Raw genomic sequence first — 13,104 nt, forward strand, 5'->3', positions numbered from 1 at the left:
GAGAGGTGTTAACAAAGCCGTCTTTGTCGTCTTAAAGACATTCTCGACTAAAATCAACTCACCACGTCCATTATCAAATAAGTTTCCTTTAATTTTGTAAGATGGCAAGAACTATGCCCCTTACATGGAGTCATTAAAGGTCACCTAACTTACGTTTAGCGAACAGTAGGGCTGAACAAAATGACTGACAAGGCACAATGCATCTTGTAGAGGGTATTGTATGGATGTAGTGGAATAATTAATGTCAGGTGATGGTTTTAAAGTAATTCACATGACATGAAAACTTTGTGGAAATGAGTCGCTTTACTGGATGCTAGTTTACCCCAGGGAAGTATTTGACCGTGGCTGGCCAGGGGAGCGGCTGAGGGAAGCGACAATAGGCAGCTTAGGGTGGCTCAAGCTCTGAGAAAGCGGTAATGGTGAGCGGCCTCCAGCTGCCTTAAGATGAGTGACAGTGAGTGGGTGGTTGACCCCGACTCCATGCTGGTGTACTGGGAAGCAGACTGAGATCTTGTACGCCTGTTGATAAATGTCCATCGTCCCGTTTTCTGTGAAACATGCGACAAAACCGCGCAAAGCTACGGTGGAGCGGTCAACAGAGGTCAAAATATGCGTGTTCGTGACTATAGCAACTTCACGCTGAATTCACAGTCTACAGAACCTGAAGTAAATCAGGTGAAGAGCGACAGCATGAAATACGCCGGCCTCTGATGGGAACGTAGGACCAAGGAATTTGAAGTACTCTCCTGGGAGTCAGAATTCCGGAAAACTTGGTGTTTGTGCAGACACTAACCTTGATGGGTGGCCTGGGGGGAGCTAAATAGAAGAAGGTGAGAGGAAGGGAAATTTTGTGGGAATTTCCCTTCACTTTCCAGAGCAGGCATTGGTCGGTGCTGGGAAGTGACGCATAATTAATGCGACTTGCGCTGCAATTGGCGTAAGCAATTTTGCTGTAGGGGAAACTGAGGTGACGAGCAGACTGGCAGAAGTCTCAGTAGAGGTCTTCCGTTCCCAGATGCAGACGTGGCATTCTTTACTCAGCTTGCCTGAGAAAGAGTGAGCATCTGTGCAGTTTAGGACTCAGAAAATGGAATGATTGAACTTGGAGATAGAAAGTTTTGGTTCACCTATGTACTGAGCAAGATAGATAGGAGTGAATAGATCAGTGCAGCCTTGCAGCACCACGAGGTCGGCCGACGTCCACACGACACTGCTCCGCCACGCTGAATTCGGTGATAATGCGCCCGCTCCGGCCACTGATTAATTTGTTGGATCAAATCAGCAAAGTTTCCACGAGGATTTCATGGGCCGTGTATTGTAGAATTCTTCTCGCACTTCGCATTACGCCTGGGTCAGTCGATAGGAATTACTTCTGAGTTATGGAGCTTTACTCCACGCAAACGCAATTTATTACCACTGCCTGGTAGGAGAGTCATGTAATGTGATGATTGAAGGTCGGGAGTAAAAAAAAAAATTTGTGCTAATCGACTGCATCTGTTTTCAATCAATTAGTTGAAATCCCAAGTCACTTTCTTAATTACTTTTATGTTCAACATTTGCATCTGGTATTCAATAGCTGAATATAACATCAATGTGCACCCCTTTTTAATTAAAAGTGATCAATTCTGAATCAATTAATGTCAACACTGCCACCGCAGTTCAATCAGGAGTCACAGGGCCATATTACTTTGTTTGCGTTATCCGATATCGCGGCAGTTTTGCACTCTCTGTTGATCTGTTAGTCGATTAGTTGGGGTGAACACACGCCAAAACCAGATAAATGACGGGTGGGGTGTTACAATTTACGTCCATGCTCACAAACTTTTTGTTAACAGATTACCGGTTTCGGTCTTTAATGACCATCATCAGATCTGTTTCATAAAAACAGAGTCCTAATGTACTGCAGCCATAGTGGCAACGTCAAATGTTAAATGCTGGATCAGCATGGCTCATGCATGTGATGTTATTTATATGGATTTGGTGATGCTTCTGCTGATTCATCATTTAACATTTGCCGTTGCCACTATGGCTGCAGCACATTATGACTTTGTTTTTATGAAACAGATCCGATGATGGTCATTAAAGACCGAAACCAGTAATCTGTTAACAAAAAGTTTGTGACTATAGACGTAAATTAAAGGAAACTTATTACATAACCGGGTCACTGTTTTCTCGCGACAATTTCGCAGTTTGTGAAACTAGTCCATTATCAAAGGTAACTAACCCATCTGTTACAGTGTGTGTTTAAAGCAAACCTGATTTGCATCATCATATTGGCGGTACTAGCGCGATTCTTATGCGGCTGGTGCGAAATCTGAACAGACATCATCTTTCAGATGTAGAAATGCACCTACCAACTTTCGTTTTAGAACTGACATGTGATTACATTTTCACGCAATTTGGGTGCATACATCCTGAGAAATCAGTACCCAGAACAACCACCTCTGGCCGTATAAACGGCCTTGATACGCGTGGGCATTGAGTCAAACAGAACTTGGATGGCGTGTACAGGTACAGCTGCCCACGCAACTTCAACATGATACCACAGTTCATGAAGAGCAGTGACTGGCGTATTGCGACGAGCCAGTTGCTCGGCCACCATTGACCAGACGTTTTCAACTGGTAAGAGATCTGGAGAATGTGCTGGACAGGGCAGCAGTCGAACATTTTCTGTATCCAGAAAGGCCCGTACAGGACCTGCCACATGCGGTCGTGCATTATTCTGCTGAAAGGTAGGGTTTCGCAGGGATCGAATGAAGGGTAGAAGCACGGGTCGTAACACAACTAAAATGTAACGTCCACTGTTTAAAGTGCCGTCAATGCCAACAAGAGGTGACCGAGACGTGTAACCAACGTCACCCCACACCATCACGCGGGGTGATACGCCAGTATGGCGATGTCGCCAAACACAGATGCGACCATCATGATGCTGTAAACCGAACCTGGATTCATCTGAAAAAATGACGTTTTGCGATTCGTGCGCCCAGGTTCGTCGTCGAGTACACCATGGCAGGCGCTCCTGTCTGTAATGCAGCGTCAAGGGTAACTGCATCCGTGGTCTCCGAGCTGATAAACCATGCTGCTGCAAACGTCGTCGAACAGTTGGTGCAGATGGTTGTTGTCTTGCAAACATCCCCATCTGTTGACTCAGGGATCGAGACGTGGCTGCACGATCCGTTACAGCCGTGCGGATAAGATGCCTGTCATCTCGACTGCTAGTGATACGAGGCCGTTGGGATCCATCATGGCCTTCCGTATTACCCTCCTGAACCCACCGATTCCATGTTCTGCTAACAGTCATCGGATCTCGACCAACGCGAGTAGTAATGTCGCGATACGATAAACCGCAATCGCTTTATCAAAGTCGGAAACGTGATGGTACGCATTTCTCCTCCTCACACGAGGCATCACAACAACGTTACACCAGGCAACGCCGGTCAACTGCTGTTTGTGTATGAGAAATCGGTTGGAAACTTTCCTCGTGTCAGCACGTTGTAGGCGTCGCCACTGGCGCCAACCTTGTGTGAATGCTCTGAAAAGCTAATCATTTGCACATCACAGCATCTTCTTCCCGTCGGTTAAATTTCGGATCTGTAGCACGTCATTCTCGTGGTGTAGCAATTTTAATGGCCAGTAGTGTAATAACCAGAGCTAAGTTTCAATTTTCTTTGTGATATTCGTTATCAGCACAGTGGAATTGATAAAGCATGCTCCGTTTCATTCACGTTACATTTCACTACTGCGTTTCTGTAGTGGAAGCTCGTTAATGGTAGGAGTGTTTTGCTTGGCAGTGGTGACACGCACTCCGCCCACGTACGGAGAGCGGTTTGCACGCTGACGGACGGGCACGCGGGCGGCTAAACGCAGTGCGTTCGTCTGCCGCTCGTAACGAACGGAAACGGCGCGCGGCGCAGCGCTGCGATGTGACGAGAAGAGCGGCGGAGGTGGGACGCGGCGTGATCCTACTACGACGTAGTTGCGCCGCCGCCAGCGTAAACGGGAGTAGGAGGGGGAGCCGTAGTGAGGGGTGGCGTAGTCATGGCGACTGTGACGTCACGGCAAGGCGCTGTGCGCGCGCAGCTCGGCGGCTGCCCCCACCGCAGCGGCACGCTCAGTCGTGTGAGAACCGCCGCGGAGGTAGGAGCTGGTGGTGCGCGTGCGCCGCTGCCGCCGATTTGCGTCGCAGTGTCTCGGGGACCGCGCGTCGCGTCGAGTGTTTACCGTTGCGCGAGACGGGAGGCCGTGTGCAGTGCGAGAGGCGACCGCGAGGTCCAGCCGCGGTGTCCTAGTGGTGGTCGTGGTGGGGTTGTTGTTGTTGTTTGTGGTGGTGGTGAGTGCTTGTTGTGGCTGCGGTGGTGCTATGTGAGGAGCACGATGCCGGAGGTGCTGCGGCGGCTGCTGCTGCTGCTGGGGCTGGTCGTGGCCGGGGCCGGCGCGCAGGCGATGACCGGCAAGGACGCGGAGCGCGCCGCGCGCCACAACGGTAAGCACGAGCCACGCGCAGCATGGCGCCCGCACAGGCAGGCAGCCACGCCGTGTTGCGCCGCCGCCTATATCGATCGCGGGGCAAGGCACGGCGCGCCGCGACGCCGCTGCCCATTCAGATCGCCGCGCCCACGCTGTGCTCTGTCCACTCCCGCGACTGCGTTCCCACGAATCGCCCGCCGCCGGTACCTGCGTCCTGTCTTCACCGCATGTGCGTGCCGTGACAGCTTCGACTGTAGATACAAACAGCCCGGTCAATGCCCTGTCTCTGCCATGTTTAGGTTTGATACGAGCATCTGAGCCACCTGACGGAGGGGAAAAAAGGCGAGTTTCTGTCATTACGCACTACATCAAATGGAGCCAACAGTTAAAAGTTTTTCTCATTCACAGCTCAAAGCAAGCACTGATTTTAACAGTTGACCGACTTGTATCAGTGTTACACATGTAGTAATACCGCCAGTACCAGCGTTCTGTCTTCACCTCATGTGCGTGGCATGACAGCTTCGACTGTGGATACAAACAGCCCGGTCAATGCCCTATCTCTGCCATGTTTAGGTTTGATACGAACATCTGAGCCACCTGATGGAGGGGAAAAAAGGCCAGAGTTTCTGTCACTACGCACTAGACTTGGCCACTGTTTCTATGTTTCGATACAGTGTATCGATACGTGGAACTGTTTCAGTGTTTCGGAACGGCAGTGGTTCACTGTTTCGAAACTGGTGTTTCATTCCGCCCCTGTCTCGGATTTCCGGACCAGATTCGATCTCGAGCCAGACACAGAAACTGTATCGTTGTTTCAAAATAAGGCTGTTTCAGTCCACCTGTGCTTGGAACGGATTGATTGTTTCGAAACAGTGACGAGATTCGGGCTCGGCACAGATACTGAAACACAACATAACACTTCGTGAAACACTTTCAAGAGTGTCGAAATCTTTTTGACAAGCAATAGAATGAAGCTTAAGATATCCGAAAATAAGGCTTCCTTTCTAACTGACTGTCCTATTACGAAATGGCGTAACATCTGCTTTATAAACACTAACCAATCAATAAAACAACGCATGCTATTCACATTCAAAATAATAAATATGTGAAAAGCATTAGATTAAATTACACTTTTTTTAATAACATACGCTTCTCTTTTCATGTACAGTAATCATATTAAGAAACGCAAGTAAGCCTACAACATTTTGAATAAAAAAAGGCGTAGAGTGACAGTTATTAGACATACATAAATTTGATGTAGGTATAATTGCAAGCAATCTGTTTGACATATCACTGATAGTGTAATGGTGAACGGGAAGGGCTGGGAAGCATCGTGAATTTATAGTAACGGTTCGAAATACCTTGAAAGACAAAAATTTTTCTGTTATATTTTGTTATTTATTCGAATTATTTGGCATTATTTGTGAGTCTATGGTCACTGTGCCTATTATCCACAATAATTCCCTTAGTGTGCATGGAAATTAGCAGGATGGGTATATTACCCATACTAACGGAATGTGGGAATCCCAGTAGCATATCCGTTGTTTCTGCAGTTCGCTCCCACATCCAGTTCCGTTCGTGGTGGTTCTTCTGTCTTCAGCTGTGGCTGTCCTCAGCCAGTTGAAAAGTATGAAAGTCACACGACACGAAAGCAGCGCATTTGCTGCAGGAAATAGGAAACTGCCAAGACGCCCAAGTGATAGTTTCATACTTTCTGCGATATGATTATCGCTCTCGCACCTCATTTGTGTTTATATGGACATACCTATACAGTAGACATTCAAGATGATAAAATGTGTAGGTTTATTAGATTACAAAACACAAACTGTTTCACTGTTTCGAAACAGCGTATCGAAACATTACATTGTACTGTTTCATTTGTTTCGAAACAGTTACGTGTTTCAGTTTGCCCATCTCTACTACGCACTACATCAAATTGAGCCAACAGATAGTTTTTCTCATTCACGGCTCACAGACTGATTTTAACAGTTGAGCGAGTTGTACAGTGTTATGCATGTAGTAATACAATTAACCTAATTTCTCCGACGTTCCCGATATTAATACGAATTTTATATTTGGTGAGGTGGAAGGGTACAAGCAGTTTGGAACATTGACTTGACAACCGGCAAAATTACAGTTGCTCAGTCCTTGTCTTTGTTGTACTGCAAGTCATTGCTTCCACAGGAGCAGAAGAGAGAATATCAGTTTGGCATGAAGCCAGAGTTTAGAGAGTGATGAAGCATTTAGTTTTCTGGCGATTCCTGAAAGCTTTAGTATGCTTTTATAAGAAATGTAATCCGTTTTCATCCATAACGTCCTGTTTTTAGATAAAATAAGCATTTATGTTGTTGCTGCAGCCAGCACAGACACCAAAATAGTATCCAGCTAAGAAGAGTAATATATTAGAAAACACTGATTATAGAGAAAAATCTTGTAGTGTGATATATATTATCTTTCTGTTGCCTCAAAATGGTCGTCATTCATCGAGTCAGATCTCAGGACGGACGTACTGTTACGAGGTAGAAACATAATGACCCTTATCACTCAATGCAGATAAATATAAATATAAGACATTTCGCATCTAAATAATGACTCTTATCATTCAACACAGATAAATACAAATATGACATTTCGCGTCTGCTTGGTAGCGATAAGAAATCTCAGCTTCAGCCGGTAAATTCACTGACTTATTCTCATTTAATATGTTCGCAAATTTTTTGTGTCTTTACAGCAACTTTTAAGCCTGGAATTACTTATCCTTTCAAAAAAGTCTTACTGTAGAATTAAAGGTAATTTCCTTTCACAAATCTTTTAGCAACCGATATGATTTCAGTATTATAATCAAGAAGCTTTTATTGAATGTATTACAATAAGAGGGTGTTATGAAAAGTTCTGGGAGTGTAATAGAAAGAAACGATTTACTTAAGTGATACTTTTTTATTTTTCAGTGTAGTCTCCCTGTTCACTGACGCATTTAGCTCAGCGATAGTCCTATGCCGTGATCACACCTCGGAAATTAGATTCCTCGAGACCTGCGTAACACCCGTCAGCTTCGGCTGTCAGTACTCTTCGTTTGGAGAGAGTTTCCATCCATTGAGGAAAATTCTGAGCTTGGGTGAAAGATGGAAGTCTTATGAAGCCAAATAAGGCCAGTGTGGCAACAATTCGTATCTTAGTTCACGTATTTTGGCATGGCAAAGGCTTTTTTTTCGCGCTTTTGTTGTAGTTGACCAAGGCGGTTAAGGTAGTGTTATCCTGTGAACTGTTGCGGGAACATAACCTAGCAGCAGAATCCCTTTCCCATCTCAGAAAACTATCTTTCTGGCCGACCGTTTTGCCTCTCTTTGTTTGACTTTAAATGCGAACATTTTTAGGTTAGGCTTTACCGTGACTGTTACTGACATCAAATGAAACAACAAGTTTACTGTTACCAGTCACCGTTTTATTTTTTCCACGACGCGTTTCGAAGGTTTAAACCTCCATCATCGGGTGGATTTACATTAGTTAGTATTACATATGTGTGTATGTTGTGTTACGGCTTTGGAGGAACTTGTGGCACTGCCTAGTGGAGAAACAAGACACTATTTCAGAATATGGTTTTGGATAACTTTTGACAAAAAATTAAACTGATATCTAATGGTAAACTTTAATAAGTAAACTAGAGTACCTCCAGTGGTCACAGGTTCCTTTTTCTGTCGTAACACTTCACATGTATACTGCCACATTTGTAAACAAATATGGCGTCTGGAATCAGCTGGGTGCAAGGTTCATACAGCAGAAGAGAAGACATAATCGCAAAGTGCAAAGAAAATACATCGTAACAACATTATTACAGAATAATCGTTTAAATCTTTTGGAGGTGTTTGTTTTGAGGTGTCAAATATATGTGTGTGTACTTTAGGTGGTATATAAATCCAATTTTGAAAGGTTAAAACAGCTATACATTCGTACTCGTTTATGCGATCAGGTGAAATGTTAAAATGGCTTAAACTTCATACTTGCTAATAACAATTAGGTAAAATTTTACAGGCTTGAATTACAATGATCATATTGGCTACAGCAGTAAAATCATACGTAGATGACACTCTTAGAAGAAAGAGAGAGAGAGAGAGGAAGGAGTGATTATATGAGAGCAAACATTTACATGGCAAGTAGTCTTATGATTACATGTTGCATATATTAGCTTGTTGTTAGCATATATTAGCTTGTTGTTTCATTTGATCTCTTTGTTTGGTTGGGCAACATGTTTCCATTGGTTTGGCAACGAGTTTCCATTGGTTTGACTGTAGTTTTGCCTGGGGGGACCCGACTTTCATCTGTGGTCACAAACTGACGAGAAAATATCCGATTAGTTACGACATCCCGTTGACGGGGGAGAGCGAGCGGGAACCCCCTTGCGCTGGTGCTGACGTCTGGTGATAATTCGGCGAACTTTTCAAATTATGACAAATGGAACAGAATTCCTAATGTCGCCTGCAAATCGATGCAGCCGCTGTTCTGCTGATCGAGACGTTGGTTTCAGTATAACGACGTCATTCGCCGTCACTGTCATGAGTGGTATAAGAGTGAGGAACACATACTGGAACACAGTGGAATATTGCAACAGTGTTACTCTGACTGTAGTATCGGCTACTGTAGCGGAGTCATGGGACGTATATGAGGCTAAAATGTGATACAGGTCTCCCTGAAATAATGGTTATGGTAACAGACTGACCGCTAACGTATCACGAGGTTTATAGTTAGGTTGCAAGTTGATTTGTTTGTGAGTTAACGGAGCCAATGAATGTGAACACGATGTAAAAGTTTTGGTAGCAGATTGATCTGTAGGATAGCCTGATGCGTACGTTCGTGCTAAATTTAACATACTTTTCTCTTATGATAACTGGTACTGGAATAGCAAATTAAGAAAATCTTGTGTTAGATACCAAAATAGCCAAATCTAAGGATTATTATTATTTTCATATATTGCACATGGTCTTGCCCAATGTCAGTTAGTTGATTTTCAGTTTTAGGCCGAGAAGTTTCAAGACACTCCTCCGTGCGCTTTTGTTTCGCTTGTTGTAATGAAATATGCCCGTGTAGGTTAAACGCCTGTTTTTGTGTGGCAGTCTACCTCGGTGCAGCATACTGCGTGTGACGAGATGTATGCTTCCGTATGTTTTCTCACTGCGTGATTTACAGTACAGTTTTTCAGTCACTTTTCCGGCCTGCCCGTTCCCAGATTTCCCCGATTACTTTTTGACGCGCTTTAAAAAGCGCGGAACGAGCAGACTTCCTGTTAAGCCGTTGTGTAGGCTCCAGATTCAAAAATTTATCTTACAGTCGTGGTCACTTCGTTAGGTAGATGAAAGAAGTAATGCGCTGCTTGACTCCGGAGCGTGTGCATTTGCACTTAAGTTGGTTGCACATCTCTGTCATGGTCTAGCGCTCACTACATAAAACATGTCGAGTCCGCACGAAACGCACGGTGAGTCGAAGTAAACACGCTTCTAGGTCACGCTGAGACTGTACGGTAGTTGGCGGTGGCATTCGTGGCAGCCACTGCATGTACACTTTGTGATCAGAAGTATCCGGACACCTGGCTGAAAATGACTTACAAGTTCGTGCCGCTCTCCATCGGTAATACTGGAATTCAATACCATTTTGGCCCACCCTTAGCCTTGAAGCCAGCTTCCACTATCGCAGGCATACGTTCAATCAGGTGCTGGAAGGTCTCTTGGGAAATGTTAGCCCATTCTTCACGGAGTGCTGCACTGAGAGGATGTATCGATGTCGGTCGCTGAGGCCTGGCACGAAGTCGGCATTCCAAAAGATCCCAAAGGTGTTCAATAGGATTCAGATCGGGACTCTGTGCAGGCTAGTCCATTACAGGGATGTTATTGTCGTGTAACCACTCCGCCACAGGCCGTGCATTGTGAAGAGGTGCTCGATCGTGTTGCAGGATGCAATCGTCATCCCCGAATTGCTCTTCGACAGTGGGAAGCAAGAAGGTGCTTAAAATTGACGCTGAATAAAGAAAAGTGTGAAGTTATTTACATGAATACTAAAAGGAATCCGCTAAATTTCGATTACACGATGAGTCACACAAATCTTAAGGCTGCAAAATTCAACCAAATACTTAGGGATTACAATTACAAATAACCTAAATTGGAACGATCACATAAATAATGTTGTGGCTAGAACAAAGCAAAGACTGCGATTCATTGGCAGAATACTTACAAGGTGAAACAGGTGTACTAAAGAGACTGCTTACACCACGCTTGTCCGCCCTATTCTGGAGTATTGCTGTGCGGTGTGGGATCCGCACCAGGTGGGACTGACGGATGACATCGAAAAAGTACAAAGAAGGGCAGCTCGCTTTGTACTATCGCGAAATAGAGGAGACAGTGCCACAGACATGATACGTGAATTGGAGTGGCAATCATTGAAACAAAGGCGTTTTTCGTTGCGACAGGATCTTCTCATGAAATTTCAATCACCAGTGTTTTCCTCCGATTGCGAAAACATTACGTTGGAACCACCTACATAGGGAGAAATGGTCATCACGGTAAAATAAGAGAAATCGGTGCTTGCACAGAAAAAATTAAGTGCTCGTTTTTCCCGCGCGCCGTTCGAGAGTGTAACGGTAGAGAGACAGTTTGAAGGTGGTTCATTGAACCCTCTGCCAGGAACTTCATGGTGAATAGCAGAGTAATCAGGTAGATGTAGATGAAAACATCAATGTAGGCCTGACCTGTGATAATGCTACGCAAAACAACAAGGATTGCAAGTCCGCTCCATGAAAAACACGACCACACTATAACACCACCGCCTCCGAATTTTACTGTCGGCACTACACACGCTGGCAGATGACGTTCACCGGGCATTCGCCATACCCACGCCCTGCCATCGGATCGCCACGTTGTGTATCGTGATTCGTCACTCAACACAACGTTTTCCCACGGTTCAATCGTCCAATATTTACGCTCCTTATACCAAGCGAGGCGTCGGTTAGCTTTTACCGGCGTGATGTGTCGCTTATGTGCAGCCGCTCGACCATGAAATCCAACTTTTCTCACCTCCCGCCCAAGTGTCACAGTACTTGCAGTGGATCCTGATGCAGTTCCTGTGTGATGGTCTGGATAGAAGTCTGCCAGTTACACTTTACGACCCTCTTCAACTGTTGGCGGTCTCTGTCAGTCAACAGACGAGGTCGGCCTGTACGCTATTGTACTGTACGCGTCCCTTCACGTTTCTACTTCACTATCACATCGGAAACGGTGACCTAGGGATGTTTAGGAGTGTGGAAATTTCGAGTACAGAGGTATGACACAAGTGACACCCAATCACCTGACCACGTTCGAAGTCCGTGAGTTCCGCGGAGCGCCCCATTCGGCTCTCTCACGATGTCTAATGGGTACTGAGGCCGCTGGTATGGAGTGCCTGTCAGTAGGTGTGTAGTGCCAACAGTAAAATTCGGAAGCGGTGGTCATATAGTGTGGTCGTGTTTTTCATTGAGTAGGTTGCACCCCTTGTTGTTTTGTATGACACTATCACAGCACAGGCCTACATTGATGTTTTAAGCACCTTCTTGCTTCCCATTGTTAAGGAGCAATTCGGAGATGGCACTTGCATCTTTCAACACAATCGAGAAACTGTTCATAATGCACGGCCTGGGGCGGAGTGGTTACACGACAGTAACATCCCTGTAATGGACTGGCCAGCAGAGAGACCTGACCTGAATCCTATAGAACACCTTTGGGATGTTTTGGAACGCAGACTTCGTGCCAGGCCTTACCGACCGACATCGATACCTCTCCTCAGTGCAGCACACCGTGAGGAATCGGCTGCTATTCCCCAAGAAACCTTCCAGCACCTGATTGAACCTATGCCTGGGAGATTGGAAGCTAAGGCTAAGGGCGGTCCAACACCATATTGAATTCCAGCATTACCGATGAAGGGTGCCACGAACTTGTAAATCGTTTTCAGCCAGGTGTCCGGACACTTTCGATCACATAGTGTATTTTCTATGAGAAGTCGTAGGGTCAGTATTGCCTCGCGTGTTCCTCCATTTCTCCGGAATTCAAACTGATCTTCCCCGAGGTCTTCTACGAGTTTTTCCGTTCTTCTGTAAAGGATTTTGCAGCCATGGCGTATTAAACTGATAGTTCGGTTATTTTCACACCTCTCAGCACCTGCTTTCTTTGGAACTGGGTTTCTTATATTCTTGTAAAGTCCGCAGCTCGTGGTCTTGCGGTAGCGTTGTCGCTTCCCGCGCACGGGGTCCCGGGTTCGATTCCCGGCAGGGTCAGGGATTTTCCCTGTCTCGAGATGACTGGGTGTTGTTGTGGCGTCTTCATCATCATCATTACTACGGTCGGTGGAAGGCAATGGCAAACCGCCTCCGCTAGGACCTTGCCTAGTACGACTGTGCGGGTCTCCCGCATCGTCCCCTACGCTCCTCGGAGTGTGGACCTCATCATCCTTATATTCTTATAAAAGCTTATTGACGATTGTGTAACTGCGCTTGATAATCTCCTGAGTAATGTGAGGAGCAATAAACCTTATTTTGCTCAGAGTAGCTTTCTGCATTTAATTTATGGTAACAAGCCCGAGATGATCATTGTCGTTGTAGTCAGATGACTGATGTGACTTTCT

Source organism: Schistocerca americana, chromosome 5 (genome assembly GCF_021461395.2).
Source record: "Schistocerca americana isolate TAMUIC-IGC-003095 chromosome 5, iqSchAmer2.1, whole genome shotgun sequence".
NCBI classification, from domain to species: domain Eukaryota; kingdom Metazoa; phylum Arthropoda; class Insecta; order Orthoptera; family Acrididae; genus Schistocerca; species Schistocerca americana.